Source organism: Myotis lucifugus, unplaced genomic scaffold (genome assembly GCF_000147115.1).
Source record: "Myotis lucifugus unplaced genomic scaffold, Myoluc2.0 scaffold_7606, whole genome shotgun sequence".
In the NCBI taxonomy this organism is placed as follows: Eukaryota; Metazoa; Chordata; class Mammalia; order Chiroptera; family Vespertilionidae; genus Myotis; species Myotis lucifugus.
In genome coordinates, this window is record NW_005878654.1 from 1 (window position 1) to 6,598 (window position 6,598).

Consider the following 6,598-nt stretch of genomic DNA (forward strand, 5'->3'; position numbering starts at 1 on the left):
AGGGGCCCTTTCCTGGGCGGGGACAATGAAGGGCTTGTTCTCGCTCCCACAGGCACTAGCCGGGCCGAGTGCCTAAGGCCGGAGCAGCCTGTCCGTCGCAGGGTCCTCGAAGGCCTCCAGTACCCTTTCTCGGTGACGAGCTTCGGGAAGAATCTGTATTACACGGACTGGAAGACGTGAGTCAGCGGCCTGCCTGGCCACCCTCCCCCTTGGGGCGGCCCAGCCCTGCCCTTCTGCCCCCTGGCCTGACCTCCCGTCTCCAAGATGCCCCCACCGGCTGGCCTCCCGGTGGCCAGGAGATGGCGAGGCTCCTGGGAGAGTGGGCGCCATGGATGCCATGGGCGCAGCAGGGTGGGCGGCGGCCTCCAGGCTGTACCCTGGGGCTTGCTGAGCCCTGAGCACCCCTGTTCTTTCCCCGGAGCTGGCCGGGGGGCCCTCGGCTGGTGGGCTCCGTGCCCACTCCGTGCCCCACTTCCTCGTTGTACTTAAGCTGCATGTTCCACAGGCCCTCGGCCACCCCTCCCGGCAAAAAGGAGGTTAAACAGAACAAGCCCTGTGGCTGGGCTGCGTGCATAGAAAGCGATTTCCCAGCTTAGAGTGTGGTGCCAGAGGGGAACCCCAGCCAATCCTGTTCTTTATTTTTAATATATTTTTATTGATTTTAGAGAGGAAGGGAGATAGCTGAAGAGATAGAAACATCAATGATGAGAGAGAATCATCAATTGGCTGCCTCCTGCATGCCCCTCCTGGGGATCGAGCCATGACCCCGGCATATACCCTTGACCGGAACCGAACCCAGGACCCTTCAGTCTGCAGGCCAACGCTCTATCCACTGAGCCAAACCAGCTAGGGCTCTGTCCTTTTTTTTAAGAAGACAGGGAAGCCCAGCCAGTGTGGCTCAGTGGTTGAGTATTGACCTATGAGCCAGGAAGTCACGATTCTATTCTGGTCAGGGCACATGCCTGAGTGTGGGGCATACAGGAGGCAGCGGATCGATGATTCTCCCTCCTCATTGATATTTCTAACTCCCTCCCTTCATCCCCCTCTGAAATCAATAAAAGCATATATTTATATATAAGAAAAAAAAAGGAAAATGCAGGCTTGACCACCCCCGCGGAGGAAGGGCTGGCTGGGGGGCAAGGCCAGGGTAGCAGTGTACACTGCACCGCCTCCAGCGTCTCCCCAAAACCACGGAAGAGGCTGCTCTGTCGAATAAAGTGGGAGCCGTCAGCTGTGTGTTACCTTCCACCTCTGGGTTCTTGTAGGAATTCCGTGGCTGCCGTTGATATCGCTGTTGCCAAAGAGACGGACACCTTCCACCCCCACAAGCAGACCCGGCTGTACGGCATCACCACCGCCCTGTCTCAGTGTCCCCAAGGTAACCCACCTGGGCTCCCCCTGCGCAGGGGCCGCACCCACACTCGCAGGGGAGGTGCGGTCCCCCCCGGTCCAGGGTCTGCCTTGTTTGTGGCTGAGCCAGATGCGTAGGACGTGGCCTGAAGGGACAAGGGGAGGAAGAGCACTGAGTCTAGGGCCGGGTCCAGAAGTGGCTGCCTTCTAGAAGGTTCCAGCCGGGAGCATCAGTGCTAGGAGCTCTGCTGCTTTGAACGTCCATGTATTCGGCCGAACAGCCATAGCCATAATTAATAATAAATATAGTTATAAACACGGAGCGGGCACTTTCGGCGAGCTGGTGCTTTGCACAGATGGACTCCCTCGGCATCCTGAGTGCTGTGTGTTCATTCGTTCATTTACTCCTCACAGCAATGCCGTGAGGTAGCTACGATTGTTATGCTCCTTTAAAATAGATTTCTATTGATTTCAGAGAGGAAGGGAGAGAGAGAGAGAGAAGCATCCATATGAGAGAGTCATTGATGGGCTGCCTCCTGCACGCTCCCTACTGGGGATCGAGCCCGCAACCCGGGCATGTGCCCTAGGAACCTGACTTTCTGGTTCCTAGGTCGACGCTCAACCACTGAGCCACACCCACTGGGCTATTATGCTCATCCTATATAATAAAGGGCTAATATGCAAATTGTCCCCTCGGCCAGGATTTCGACTGGGAGTTCGACCAGGGGGGTGGGCCGGCTGGCCAACCACCCGCAGCCCCTCCCCCTGGCTGGTCCTGCCCGATCGGCCCTGATCGGGGCGGGCTGGCTGGACCCCACCCGTGCACGAATTCGTGCACTGGGCCTCTAGTTTGATAAATAAGGAAGCTGAAGCCATTTGCCCAACATCACATGGCTGACCGTGGCAGAACCAGAGGCAAGCCCGGCCCCGGAGTCGGTGCTGCCTCTTCTAGACCCCTCCCCGGACAGACTCTCGCCCCTGCCTCCCTCCTCCCCCCAGTCAGGTGCAACGCCACATGGGCAAGCTAGGTAGAGGGTACTTTGTGCTTTAAAATTCCAACTCCGTGTTATAATCAGAGCAAGTCTGCTCTCCCTGAGACCTGCATGCCCCCGGGGCAGGAATCAGGCTTTCGGACTCTCTGGCAGAAACAGCCAGGAGCTGAGCTTAGCTGAGTTCCTGGTACAGCCCCCCACTGCACCCCGGAGCCCCCACAGGCGTGGCCTCCATGTGCTTAGAGGCTGTCGAGCTGATTTCTGCCTCCTCCAGGTCACAACTACTGCTCAGTGAACAACGGTGGCTGCACCCACCTCTGCTTGGCCACCCCAGGAAGCAGGACCTGCCGTTGCCCTGACAACACCCTGGGAGTTGACTGCATTGAGCGGAAATGAAGACAAGACTGCCTTGTTTCCTCACCGAGTATTTCGCAGCAACACCCTGCTGCAAAGGGTCCAGACCGAAAACTGTCTGACCTGGTGGCTGAGTGGCCGCCAGCCTGAGCCTTAACAACGTTCCCCTCCCCGTTCCCCAACTCATAAGCCCTGAGCTTCTGGAATGGGGAAGTTCCTACCCCTCCACAAAGACAGGACCCGCCCCCCCGCCCCCCCCAAACCCTTAGACAAATGAATACAGCCCCGAGGGAGGGTTATGTGCCCTGTCCCTGTGCTCTGGAACTAAGTTGTGTTCCCCAACTTAGCACCCCAGTGGTGAGCAGACCCTCCCAGGCCTGAGCCATCCCCTGTGGCCTTATAAGCTCAGCCGCACACTGACACACCCACCACTTTGTCAGCACCTCGACACCTGCCAAGGCTGCAGCCCGTTGGAACCTAAATCAGGAGAAAGCCTTTCCCTGAATAATTGGAGTTTGTTTTCAGAGGCGAGTTCCGCCCCCTCCGCCCCCCCGAGAATCACAGCGTTTGGGGAACACACAGGTTGTTTAGATGGCCCAACTCATAAATTAGTTTCACTTTCTTTTTATATTTATCATTCATTCTATATCAAGCCCTCTATATTCAAACGTTTGTCGTGATTTTTGTATAATTTTTGTAAGTGTTTTTTTAAATGGTAAATTCTTGAACTGTGGAAACCATTGAAGGTGCTTATTAACTGTTCCCCCAGTTTATACAACTGTTGGATGATTCCTTGAGTTTACAGCTATATAAATAGGAGTGTAGACAATAAAAACATTTTTGGTAATAAGTCTTCCTCTGTCTTACCTGAATGAAGAAAGTAATGTCAGGGGGCTGATTCACGATGAAAAGACAACCGTGTGATAGTTGGTGACCCTGGCGTTACGGGGGGGACAGTTTGTGTCCCAGGGGAGTCCACAGAAGACTGACGGGCGTGGGGTTGACTTAAACACGAAAGCAGTCACACACCACCGTGTTGTTTGTGTTTTAGTGTTGTTGGTTTTTTTTTTTCCATTGATTTTTAGAGAGAGTGGAAGAGAGAAGGAAAGACAGAGAGAAACATCGATGTGAGAGAAACACATCGATGGGCTGCCTCCTGCACGAGCCCTGACCAGGGCCCAGGCCAGGGAGGAGCCTGCAAGCAAGGTGCCCTTGACCGGAATTGAACCCAGGACCGTTTGGTCCGCAGGCCGATGCTCTATCTACTGAGCAACACCAGCTAGGGCCACACCACCCTTTTGGCCATTGTTTTCATTTTTTTTTTTTTAGAAAATGTCTATTTACTGATTCTGCAGCAAAGGGTTACTCCTACCTCTTTAAACCACAGATGGTAGATGTGAAGTCACTATGGTGTCTGGGATCCACTGGACACATTTGTAAGGGTGATGTAATAGCCTTATTTTTTAAAAAATATTTTCATTGATTTCAGAGAGGAAGGGAGAGGGAGAGAGAGAAACATCAATGATGAGAGAGAATCATGGATCGGCTGCCTCCTGCACGCCCCCTACATGGGATCGAGCCTGCAACCCGGGCGTGTGCCCTGACCGGGAATCGAACCGGTGACCTCCTGGTTCCTGGGTCCATGCTCAGCTGCTGAGCCACACCCAGCTGGGCCAGCCTTATTTGTTAAATACCAGCATGCACTTAACACCTGACGTGACGTCTCTTTGCAACGAGGCAAACCTGCAGCGAATGATGTTTCCAAGACAATGAAAAGGTAAGGGCAGCGTGGTTTTTGCAAACTTCTTTTCGAGGCCGCTCAAGCTCACACGTTTGCAGATGTGAAAGGAGGGGGAGAGACAGGGCCCAGACCCCTTCCTGGCGGGCCTGTCCCTGCCTGGCTGTGGCTTCAGGGTGGGCCTCCTGGCTGCCTGAAGCGCTGGTGGGGCCAGGTGAGCCCTCGTGACACTCAGCCTGGGCTTTCCAGCAGGTGTGACAGGTTGTACTAGAGTCTTCTCGGGTGCAGTTCCAGCAGAGGCCACTAGAGGGCAGGGGAGACCGCTCAATGCCTGCCTGGTAGAGTGGGTGTGGGGCTGGGGTGCAGGAAGGGGCGAGGTGTGGGGGTAGGGGATGGGATAGGGGTGGGGCCCAGGGTGGAGGCTCCAGGAGGCCCCGATAACTTCCCCCAAAGCAGCAGAGCTCAGCCTTTCTTATCATCCTGCTCAAGAACTTTCTTAATGTTGGTGGGTTGCCTAACCTGTAACCAAAGGGAAGTCCCGATGTCCGTTTCCCAAATGTCTTCAAGCCTCTTCATTTCAATGCGGATTTCCCCCAGAGAGCCCCGCACGTTCCTTCCAAAGTTACCCAATAGGCATTCGGGGCGTCGTGGGGCCCTGGGGCCGCAGCCTTCCTTCCTGGGCGCGCTGCTGTGTGCACCCCAGTCCCTCCCTCTCTGCAGGGGCAGGAGCCGCCAGCAGAGCCTCCTCGCAGCCTCGGAACGAACCGACCCTGCGGACACCTTGATCTTGGACTTGTGGCCTCCAGAGCTGAGGCCCTACAGTTCTGTTTAAGCCTCTGGGTCTGTGGGGTCGGTTACAACAGCCTGAGGAACCGATCCACACGGGACGCGTGCCCTAACACGCAGGCTCCGTCTCAGTTCTTGCCGATCGGAGGTTTCTTGGGATTAAAACGTGGGTTTCAGAAGGAAACCAACATGAGCTGCAAGAGTGCGGGACCCCCAAGCGGGAGCCTGCACTTCGTGGTGGTCAGGACTCAGAGCCGCCCTGGGAGCTGGGCAGGGTGGGCCCTGTGAGCTAGGCAGTGTGGGGAGTGCAGGAGGCAGCCGATCAATTCTCTCTCATCATTGCTGTTTCTCTCTCTCGCCCTCTCCCTTCCTCTCTGAAATCAATAAAAAATATATTTTTTACAAATTTCAGGTTGAGAGGGAAATGGGGAAAAGACCTCCCCCCCCCCCCCCCCCATATTGCCAATGGCAGAGCCTTGCAGATGGGAATTCCCTGGCTTCCCGGTCACAGCTGTGGTGACTTTGGAGTCACCCCCCTTCCAGGGTCACTGCACACACTGGCACCTGGGGGGCGGGGGCGCGGGCTGGGCAGGCAGATGCACACACTGAAGGGACAGGCCTGCCCTGGCCCCGCCCCAGGTCCTCAGCTAGGCTGGCCTGGAGGGGGAGGGGCAGACACTGTGGGCTGTCCCTGGGGCCTGCAGGTCCCCAGTGGCTCCACCCATGGGCTCTGCAACAGTTCCTGTTTGGGGACCCAGGTACCAAGTGAAAGTGACAAAGAGGAAGCTGTGGCTGTCCCAGGGAGAGAGGGGTGGGGGCAGGGCCGCCTTCCCGTTGCCCTTTGCGGGTGGGATGCTCCCGGGCTCATGGCAAAGGCTCAGTGGGACCTGGGCCTCTCCCAGCTGCTGCTGCGGGGGCCCCTGGAGTCCACAGAATAGGGGAGACCTTCACTCAGGCGCTCCTTCCTCTGCCATCACCCCCCACCCACCGCCACCCCCACCCCCACTCACCCACCCTTCCCTCAGTGGGTACTTCTCACACTGCCCTGAAATGACCGCTTTTTAAAAAATATATTTTTATTGATTTCAGAGAGGAAGAGGGAGATAGAAACATCAATGATGAGAGAGAATCACTGATCAGCTGCCTCCTGCACGCCCCACCCTGGGGATCCAGCCCGAAACCCCGCATGTGTCCTGACCAGAATCCAACTGTGACCTCCTGGTTCATAGGTCGATGCTCAACCCCTGAGCCACACCGGCCGGGCTGAAATGATCTCTTTCTTTGTCCACTTCCCAGACTGGCCTGGGGAGGGTTTGAAGGCAAGCACTCCGCGCCCCTCATCCTTGCTGCCCGATGCCTGGGAGCCGGCAGGGCACAC

At 56.3% G+C, this 6,598-nt stretch overlaps 1 long non-coding RNA gene across 1 annotated transcript; it reads left to right on the forward strand.

The window, feature by feature from the left end:
* Window positions 1-21: 21 nt before the first annotated feature.
* On the forward strand, window positions 22-3,354 carry LOC102418027. Its single transcript, XR_331068.3, has 3 exons — window positions 22-176; window positions 1,266-1,378; window positions 2,617-3,354. It is a non-coding gene; the product is annotated as an uncharacterized LOC102418027 (long non-coding RNA).
* Window positions 3,355-6,598: the final 3,244 nt, after the last annotated feature.